Below are 11,405 nucleotides of genomic sequence, written 5' to 3'. Positions count from 1 at the left end.
CTCTGTCACACACACACACAGAATACTCTCTCTCACACACACACACAGAATACTCTCTCTCACACACACACACAGAATACTCTCTCTCTGTCACACACACAGAATACTCTCTCTGTCACACACACACACAGAATACTCTCTCTGTCACACACACACAGAATACTCTCTCTGTCACACACACACAGAATACTCTCTGTCACACACACACAGAATACTCTCTGTCACACACACACAGAATACTCTGTCACACACACACAGAATACTCTCTCTGTCACACACACACAGAATACTCTCTCTGTCACACACACACAGAATACTCTCTCTGTCACACACACACAGAATACTCTCTCTGTCACACACACACAGAATACTCTCTCTGTCACACACACACAGAATACTCTCTCTGTCACACACACACAGAATACTCTCTCTGTCACACACACACAGAATACTCTCTCTGTCACACACACACACAGAATACTCTCTCTGTCACACACACACACAGAATACTCTCTCTGTCACACACACACACACAGAATACTCTCTCTGTCACACACACACACAGAATACTCTCTCTGTCACACACACGCACAGAATACTCTCTCTGTCACACACACGCACAGAATACTCTCTCTCACACACACGCACAGAATACTCTCTCTCACACACACGCACAGAATACTCTCTCAGTCACACACACGCACAGAATACTCTCTCAGTCACACACACGCACAGAATACTCTCTCTGTCACACACACACACACAGAATACTCTCTCTGTCACACACACACACAGAATACTCTCTCTGTCACACACACACACACAGAATACTCTCTCTCTCACACACACACACAGAATACTCTCACACACACACAGAATACTCTCTCTCTCACACACACACACACACACAGAATACTCTCTCTCTCACACACACACACACAGAATACTCTCTCTCTCACACACACACACACACAGAATACTCTCTCTCTCACACACACACACACACACAGAATACTCTCTCTCACACACACACACACAGAATACTCTCTCTCACACACACACACACAGAATACTCTCTCTCTCACACACACACACACAGAATACTCTCTCTCTCACACACACACACACAGAATACTCTCTGTCACACACACACACAGAATACTCTCTCTCTCACACACAGAATACTCTGTCACACACACACAGAATACTCTCTCTCTCACACACACACACACACACACAGAATACTCTCTCTCACACACACACACAGAATACACACACACAGAATACTCTCTCTCACACACACACACAGAATACACACACACAGAATACTCTCTCACACACACACAGAATACTCTCTCTGACACACACACACACACACAGAATACTCTCTCTCACACACACACACAGAATACTCTCTCTGTCACACACACACAGAATACTCTCTCTGTCACACACACACAGAATACTCTCTCTGTCACACACACACAGAATACTCTGTCACACACACACACAGAATACTCTCTCTGTCACACACACAGAATACTCTGTCACACACACACAGAATACTCTCTCTCTCACACACACACAGAATACTCTCTCTGACACACACACACACAGAATACTCTCTCTGTCACACACACGCACAGAATACTCTCTCTGTCACACACACGCACAGAATACTCTCTCTGTCACACACACACACAGAATACTCTCTCTGTCACACACACACAGAATACTCTCTGTCACACACACACACAGAATACTCTCTCTGTCACACACACAGAATACTCTGTCACACACACACAGAATACTCTCTCTCTCACACACACACAGAATACTCTCTCTGACACACACACACACAGAATACTCTCTCTGTCACACACACGCACAGAATACTCTCTCTGTCACACACACGCACAGAATACTCTCTCTGTCACACACACGCACAGAATACTCTCTGTCACACACACACACAGAATACTCTCTCTGTCTCACACACACGCACAGAATACTCTGTCACACACACGCACAGAATACTCTCTCTGTCACTCTCACGCACAGAATACTCTCTCTGTCACACACACACAGAATACTCTCTGTCACACACACACAGAATACTCTCTCTCACACACACACAGAATACTCTCTCTGTCACACACACACACAGAATACTCTCTCTGTCACACACACACACAGAATACTCTCTCTGTCACACACACACACAGAATACTCTCTCTGTCACACACACACACAGAATACTCTCTCTGTCACACACACGCACAGAATACTCTCTCTGTCACACACATGCACAGAATACTCTCTCTGTCACACACACGCACAGAATACTCTCTCTCACACACACACATAATACTCTCTCTGTCACACACACACACATAATACTCTCTCTGTCACACACACACACAGAATACTCTCTCTGTCACACACACACACAGAATACTCTCTCTGTCACACACACACACAGAATACTCTCTCTGTCACACACACACACAGAATACTCTCTCTGTCACACACACACACACAGAATTCTCTCTCTCACACACACACACACAGAATTCTCTCTCTCTCACACACACACACGCAGAATACTCTGTCTCACACACACACACGCAGAATACTCTCTCTGTCTCACACACACACAGAATACTCTCTCTGTCACACACACACACACAGAATACTCTCTCACACACACACACACACAGAATTCTCTCTCACACACACACACACACACAGAATTCTCTCTCACACACACACACACACAGAATTCTCTCTCACACACACACACACAGAAGACTCTCACAGACACAGACACACACACACAAATGATCTTTTCGGAGTGTTTGTGTGTATGTGGTAGTCTCATTAATCTCCAGCTGTCTCTGGATCCTGCCCTTGCTGCGCTCTCTGAAGGAGACGAGAGAGAGAGAACACAGTCAGCTTCAAACCAATGAAAACCCTGAAACAATGGGTTCACGCTGCACCATTTAAGTTTAACTCTGAGACATGAGAGAGATTGCATTATTCATAAAAAATGCTTTTATGTCTAATTTACTCATTCATCACAAGTGCTTTATCCTGGTCATGGACGTGGCTGAGGACAGGGACAGTCTACTGCAGGGCAGCATGCTCACGTTTGACCATTCACAAAAAAAAAGGTTCTTTTTTCTCATTTAAAACCTTGCTTTAGTTCCAGAAATGCATCAGAATTTAACTAAATTTCTTTCACATCAGTGTTGAGGTTAGAACAATAGTGTCCTAGTGTTCAGATATAATAAATATTAATAATAAGTCTTGCATTGTGTTACAGCTACCTGTATAAAAAAAAAAGATTGTGCCTTTTATCTTGTAATTATTTTTGACAATTTCTAAGAACTTTTTTCACAATCTATTAAATTTTATTCTCAAAATCTTGCACTTTTTGTTTATAAAAAAAAAAACACCACTGACCCTAAAACCCCACTGTAGTTTTCTGATTCCTTCCTGGTTCTAGTGTTAATTAATAACAAGGCAAGGACCTAAACCAAAGCCCTGTTTCTTGGACCTTAAAAAAATGAAACGGATCCAAAGTGCTACTGAGACGATGAGGACACCCACCTGTGTTCTCTGGATGCGCTCGTCCACTGAGGCAGGTTCTGCTGCATAGCTGAGGACAGAGAAAGGAGAAATCACGCCTCATTCATGGCCTGGAAATTATTCAGGCAGAAAATGCAATTTTTATACAGTACAGTTGAAGTGTTTGACTTTTGACCCGCAGATCACAAACAATGCACACGTTGGTAGGAAACTGAAATTAGGTGTGAGGAGTTTGTAATCCTGTAGCAGTGAAAGATCTCGCTAATGGATGCACAATGACATTCATTATCAGGATAAACCACAAAGAAGGGGTTTGAACCCTTATTGTATTACAGAACTACCTTCTTCCCTCGACAGTGAGAAAGCCAGGAAGAGAGAGAGAGAGAGAGAGAGAGAGTAGAGCTTCTTGGTCACATTGGCATTTTTCTTGATTTTGACCATCAGCTGCTTGAGCTCCTCTTTGGTCCCTAAATAAAGGACACAGAAATCAGATGTTACGTTGTGCAGAGTTAAACAAGTAAAAACATACTTGAGTGTAGACCAGAGGTTGGTCAGCGCAGAATGTCCATAAAACAAGTTAGTTCTTGTTTTCATTTGCGTTTATAGCAGCTGTAAATCTGCATTTGCAACAACAAGTGAAAGCAAGACTACCGATGGGAGTGAAGACAACAGAGCGCACGTTATATGTGACACTTACTGCATCTTCTACATCTCACCATGATTTACACTGGTGAAGTGTTTAAAGCAGATGAATGCGTGTATTTGAAGTCGGGAAAGGTGAGGTTTCCTTCGCATGTTTCCTGAAGGATACATTAGGGGTGTGTGTGTGTGTGTGCAATTTGATTGTTTTTACTGCTCAGTACACAAGCACGGTATATTTAGTCTGAACTGCACAAGTGTGTGTGTGCATTTGAAACAATGCCTTCAGCCAGCGCTGTGACACAAACCGAGCATTGTACATTAGCTTCCATGACACAAAGTGCTGCAGATGTCCTTAACAGAATGAATTATTTTCAGAAATTATTTTCCATCAATCACATGCAGTAATCAAGACATTTGTATCTCATTAAAACTTTTCTCCAGTGAAAAAGCTTTCCAATAGCTATATTTGATTAAAACTGATTTGGGAGCAGGGACATATGCATGAGATGGAGGTTTTATTTTTGTGTGTGTGTTTTTCGTGTATTATTGAGTGTGTACGCACTTTCGTCAGGGTTGGGAGCTGAGAGGATCATACTGTGCTTCTTTTTCACTTTGTTCACCTGCGAGGGAATTTTAGAAATGTTACCTCCTTACTTCCTCCACCTGAAACACATTCAGTCAATTTGTTCAGACAAACTTATGTATTCAATTCCATTTTATTTTTTTATTAATAGTACTTTTCTTGATTTTACATTTCTTACACTATGTCCTTTAACAGTTTAGTGATTTGACCGAAATTCCGCATCATTTATAAATGACTTTAGTGATGAATGTAAACAAAGATGTTTGTACCTGTCTGAAAAAGCCTTCCATAAAGCCACCTCAATCCACTGGAACCACAACGCTGCCATCTTCTTCATCGATAGGCCTCCCCTACAATCAGGAATCATAGAATACACAAATAAAATAGAAATTTCTTGGTTTTTTAAATAGAAAACTAGATTTTTTAAAACTTTGATGTTGGCTTGAGGAAGCAAGAAATGGACCACGGGTCAGCAATAATTTTGGAGGCGAGTGGACATAAGGTGCCAAAACCTTTGGAGGCGAGTGGACAGAAAGGGTGCTAATACCTTTGCAGGCGAGAGGATACGAGTATGTGACGTTGCGAGAATGCACATAATCCAGTTCTCCTTATTACATCAAGCGTTTTCATACGTCACACGTGAACGTTGCGGCAGATTTGCGATTCCGTTCATATAGGGGGTTGACGTGCACGTGTTTGTTGTCACGTGACATCATTAGAACACCCGTGTCGAAGTTCTCGACATGGTGCTGGGCATTTAAAGTGCTGAGCATTTTAAGATGTCACGTGTGTCTGGTGACGTAACATTGTGTAAGCTGGTCTTTCTAACTAACAAGACAGGAATAGCGCCAGTATGTTCAATCAAGATTGCAGCCAAGCCTTTTCACATGCTTGTTGCAGATCCCATTTTTGACCACAAGGTGCAATAATAAGTATCTGCAGCTACATGGGGCAGACTGCAAAGCTGCCCCTAATGATTACGCAACATCTACTGTAGAATAGAAAGAAATCAGCTTGTAAACAGATAGCAACCGTTTTACAATGGCTGGTCACTCGAAATATGTCTGTATTATTAGTGCCTCATGTAGGGAGTTGGAATTATAAGGACTTTTGAAGATTAAACTTTTGACTCTGAGATATCTTGAACCTTTTAGAGGGCGTGAATTTCTCCAATCCTAGTTCTTAAGTCTGCACACTGTACACAGTCAGTCAAGGTGTGAGTCAGACATTCAATCAGACAACTAATTAAACCTGTCCATTAATCAGTCAGACAATCAGTCAGACACTCTGTCTGCCATTCATTCACAGTCAGATATTCAGTCATATAAACTTTAGAAAAGCATTTAAATCCTAATCCACGTTTCGCAGAATGACAAAAGTATTCAAAATATACAGAGAAGGTACAAACAAACAAGATCCCATACTACAAAACTCTTGTTTTTGAGTGTGTATGTAAAAATGTGGGTGTCACTTAACCCCCATATGCTATGTGTAATTCACTGCGTAAATCCTGCGCTGCTCTGCTCTGCGCTGCGTAAAAGCTGCGCTACTCGAACACATCCAAGGCCAAACCCTACACAATTCTCGGATTCCTTCATAACCGCAATTCCCCACGGATCACAACTGTGTTCTGTTCACTATTTAGTGCACTACTGATCGAAAATGGCCGTCGTTTGGGCTTCAGCCTGGATATTATGGCTGACCTGACGATAGCATCTGAAAAACAGTTTAAACCCGGCTTTGAACAATAAAAAAAACTGTTGCATTTCATATTACTTCACTTACCGACTTCAGCTCAGCCAGACGGTTCGGTCAAATTAAAACGTTATATATTTACCTACACAGAATAAATGTGTGTAAACACTGTGTGTAAAGATGAACAACCGCTACAATTAACACCATGGCAACCAGTGGAAAACATGCCAGAAATACCTACTAGCGTGTAGTTATGGCTAATCTTTAACTCTGCATTTACTTTATTTTTTTATTTATTTTTTAGACTTTTTGACTTCAGCCATCATGCACTAGATTATTATTTGTCTCGATTTACAAAACATTCCCATAAAATCTTGGTAGAAGTCTGTAACAATGCAATATGATGCGTTCTCCCATTTAGATCAGACGATGCGAATAGACCTGCGATCAAAGAAAATGTCTACATCCTGCTTACTTCGTCAATCGGCATGATAAACAAGAATTATAAACATATGAACACAAACGTGCATGTAGCTTTTACCTGCCAGTTATAATACAGGTGACAAAGCTTGTAGGTGAGTCTCTGCATGTGGTCTGGTTTGAGGCCACTGCTGTCGTACACCACGTTGTAGTGAGTAGGGGTGAGGCTGCCCATGCGCACGGCCTGACTCACAATGAAGAAGTCGTACCTGACAAATCAAGCCATCGGCATTTTAAAACACAAACTGCAACTGGAAACTGGGAACAGAATGACAGCTGACAGCCAGAGAAAGAAAAGAAAACATCAATTCACTCACATCTAAACATTTAAGATCAATTAAAAATCTAAACGCACCACTCAGGCCGCGTTACTTCGGTGTCGATGACCGTCCCAGGAGGAGGGTGAAAAATCTGGAAGCAATGCGTTTTTTCACCACCACCATGGTCAGCTTGGGCCTGAACACAGAAACAGTAGTGGGTGAAAGTATTGTAAGTCAATTGTAAATGACTGACTTTTACTGCTAAATATAACTACACTGCAGTCACAGTGCCATATGCCATATAGATATCCGGAGTTTAGCAAAAAGTAAAGCAAAAAGACTGCAGTGTGACAAGATACACGATGAGCAGTTTCGGCACAGAGGACGTCACACACCCTGCAGAGTCCATCGACGATCTCTTGACCACGGCTCTGTAAGACACACTTTGAAAAAAAAAGTGCTTGAGGAACAGAACAGTACCGGGATCTCGATGCTCCACAGCTCTCCTCCCATCTTGCAGTTCATCTGCAGGGCGATTTTTGTGGCTATGGTCATGAGGGCCTGAGGTGTTGCACTGCTCTTTTTAACAGTTAGGACATGATAGATTACTTTGGATAAAATAGATGCTCTTGACACTCTACTAACATACGCTATGATGAATGAAACAAGCTTTTAAATAGCTCTGTGTTCCAATTCAAAAGAGGTTTATTTGTTAAGATGATACACTCTTCTCTCTAATTGATCAACTGCAGCTAAATATTGATGACATTAGGAAAAAGTTCTGCACTACCCAACTGATGACCGGTGTTTCAACATTATTTCTGACATTGATCAAATGCAGTTACACACTAACGTCCCTTTCATGAAGTCAATTAGCCCATGAGACAGAAATTCTCTGTAACTCCCAAAAATTCCTTTCCCAACACTGGTTAAGTGAGTTGCCTCACATTCCTGACCTCTGCATTTGGATGCCCATGGGCCCAGACACTTTGTTGAGGGCCTGCATCCGGGAGTGAGCGATGTCAGCGTTACGGCGCGTAAAGAACATCGGCCAGTTTCCGAGAGGTATGGCGTTGATCAGAGGTCCTCGCATCTCTTTAGACCAATCCGCGACCCATGGGTTGTACTCGTACTGCACAAACACAAACACAAACACACAAATATACTTGATTCAGCAAGACTGAGACACAAGCGCATACCATTTTGTGTGTTCGTTCTGTGGTTCCTCTTACGGCTCTTGCTCCATGGATGATCCTCTCAGCAGGAAGGACTCTTCCAGTCAGATTCAGCATCTTGTTCTCAAAGCTTAGACCCCATCTACCGAGTGCATCCTGAGCGCTGGCGTTCCTGGAAGAGATTCGCTTTGAACAACGAGGCTATTTTATTTGAACGTTAACAACACAATATGTTCTTGATATCATGTAAATTTGTTTGCTACAAACACAGGAGGAATTTAAATTACCTACCATTCGGCTATTTAGACTGTAGTCAGAATCAAACTATATGTTCAGGCATGTGTTACGTAGAAGAATCTCTGTAAATACACAACCCATATGGACACTGCATACTTGCAGTGAATCGAATATCCACACGCTTTTCTAACAACTCTAGAGCGCTTCTCTCGTTGTTGACTGTTAAGTGCATATTTCACTATACAAGTTAAAGCGCAGTCGCATTTATTACTTGCTTATTTTGCTAACGAATCTGTTGAGGCGGTTCTCCCGCTGTTCTGGGGACAGTCTGGTGTGAGTGGCAAGATCCCTCATGATGGTAAAATCGTTGCGCATGTTATCAGTCAGACCTGCGCAAATGACAATAATGAGCACAATAAGAAGTTGTCCACAATGATTAAGTGTCTGGTTCTCCTAGCCCTCAGACAGACCTGTGAGGTAGCAGAACTCCGGGACGAGTAAGGCAGGACCTGGTGGAGGAGCTCTTGTAGGGCCCATTCTTTTAACATGACTGATCAGCAGTACCTGATTCTCATCAGTGATCTGCAGATCGTATTGCTAAAAATCCGCAAAGAAAACAGAAACCAGGCTCAAGCATAAATGCAGAAACCACAAGCGTCATTATAACTCCTACCTACCTTCATATAGTAACCATTGAAACTTCTATCAGTGTCTCCTTTCTTGAAGGTGTTATTGGGCCCCAAGCGATGTCATCAACCCTGTAGGTCTTGTTGTTATACCTTTGAATTTTTTTTTAGTAAAGCATAGATGCACAATCAGCATATCAAATACTTAAATACTGTAGCACTCGTGTTAATTATTATAATGACACCGATTTGTAATGCTCTAACTACGCTAATGTGCGTTTAAAGGAGCCTAGTGTTGATGCGTGTTATTACTTGGTGAGGACGACGACTCCGACTAGCACTTTGGTGCAGACGTCAACAAAGCGCTGGTCTCCACACTGCTGTCTCAGACTGCACATGAACTGTGAGTAAACATTTGAAGTGACGTTTCATATAAGAGCTCGTTCTGAGCTGAGATCTCGTGATTGTTTATGTGAAAATTTGAAACTGTGAAAATTTCAATTCATTTTTAAGATTCATAAGTAATTTGACATTCTGCAAGTGAAAAGGTTATTCATTTTTTCTTTACTGTTGTAAATTATTTTTTAAAATTTTTAATTTTTTAAATTTCATGTAATTGATTATTTGTTTTTTATGATTAATTATTACCTCTTTTTAAATAGTGTTTAATTTCTTTATCACTACCTGCTGTTTTACTGAGAGCTGTCAGGGAGAAGGGCGTCTCACTTACAGAGAGAGAGAGAGAGAGAGAGAGAGAGAGAGAGAGAGAGAGAGAGAGAGAGAGAGAGAGAGAGAGAGAGAGTGAGAGAGTGAGAGAGTGAGAGAGAGAGAGAGAGAGAGAGAGAGAGAGAGAGAGAGAGAGAGAGAGACAGAGAGAGAGCTTGTGCCAGGCCAGATCATGACACAGATATTGGGAGTCTCACATGCACAAGGGAACATAGCAACAGCAACAAGTCTAAAAAAGATGGGGCTGTCTACTCTCAAGAGCTGTAATTCCTAAACCTAAAGCTGAGAGACTTTCAGCCCACTATAAATATACAGCCTGAATATGTTTTGGTAAATACCTAAAAAAAAAAAAACCTAAAATTGTGCCTGTGTCCAAATATATATGGACCTAACTGTATATGAAAACTGTAATCTAGTTTGAAAGATTATCAGTCAAGAACTAAATGTATTGTTGCAATTTTGACATTTGGCCAACAACATATAAGATCAAATAGTATTCATAACAGTAAGTTTTAATTATGTACTTTATTGCTTTTATATTAGTTTTCTTCTTGTTGACAGTAGGAGTAGAAAAAAAAAATATACTACTACTAATAATAATAGTAACCTGCAACTATTTCTAACCATTGTGAGGTTTTTTTTTTTTATCACAATTTACTACTTTTACTACTATTACTACTATTACTACTACTACTATTACTAATAATAATAATAATAATAATATTTGCTACAAATTAGATTTCTAAGACGTGAGCAACCTTAGTTTCCTTAACATGGCCACACAATGGTGGTCATTATCCATCCATAACACTATTATGTATTTTTTTTATACATTTATTTGTTTATTTTATAGCATATTAATGATTTAATCTATGTGATCTACTACTATTACCACCACTACAACGACTAATACTACAACTACTAATAATATTAATAACAGCAGCAACAGCACTACTACTACTTAAAGGAGCAAATTGTAGGAGAAAATAGAAGCAAAACTGGTATTCAAACCAGAATTCTAGAGTTCTGTACCTGAGGTCATAATTAGCTCATAATAATCAACACTGGTGATTCTCGCTCTCTTTCTGTTTAAACACAAACACAAAACAAAGGATAAACACTTTTTTCTTTAATGCATTTCATCCACACTACTATATTTTAGTATTTGTAATTACAAATTAGATAATAATAACTCAGCCTTCTGCTTCTTTACTCAGTAAGGCAATAATCTTATTTTACCAGCTCCAGTTGGACTCTGCTTCATTAAATATTCAGATATACTAAGAGATGATGACTACATGTGATCTTTGAGGACAAAAACCTCATCATCAACACAACATTTATCAGACTGTATATTTATATTCACACCCTCCAGTGTCACCCACATGAG

General features: G+C 40.6%; 1 pseudogene; it reads right to left on the bottom strand.

Moving 5' to 3' along the window:
• Nucleotides 1-5,115: 5,115 nt before the first annotated feature.
• LOC132849285 (piwi-like protein 1) lies at nucleotides 5,116-9,687 on the bottom strand (annotated as a pseudogene).
• Between the last annotated feature and the right edge of the window lie 1,718 nt (nucleotides 9,688-11,405).

Source organism: Tachysurus vachellii, chromosome 7 (genome assembly GCF_030014155.1).
Source record: "Tachysurus vachellii isolate PV-2020 chromosome 7, HZAU_Pvac_v1, whole genome shotgun sequence".
Taxonomy (NCBI): domain Eukaryota; kingdom Metazoa; phylum Chordata; class Actinopteri; order Siluriformes; family Bagridae; genus Tachysurus; species Tachysurus vachellii.
Note: the sequence above shows the minus strand (reverse complement) of the source record. Positions and strands in the feature narration are given on the sequence as shown.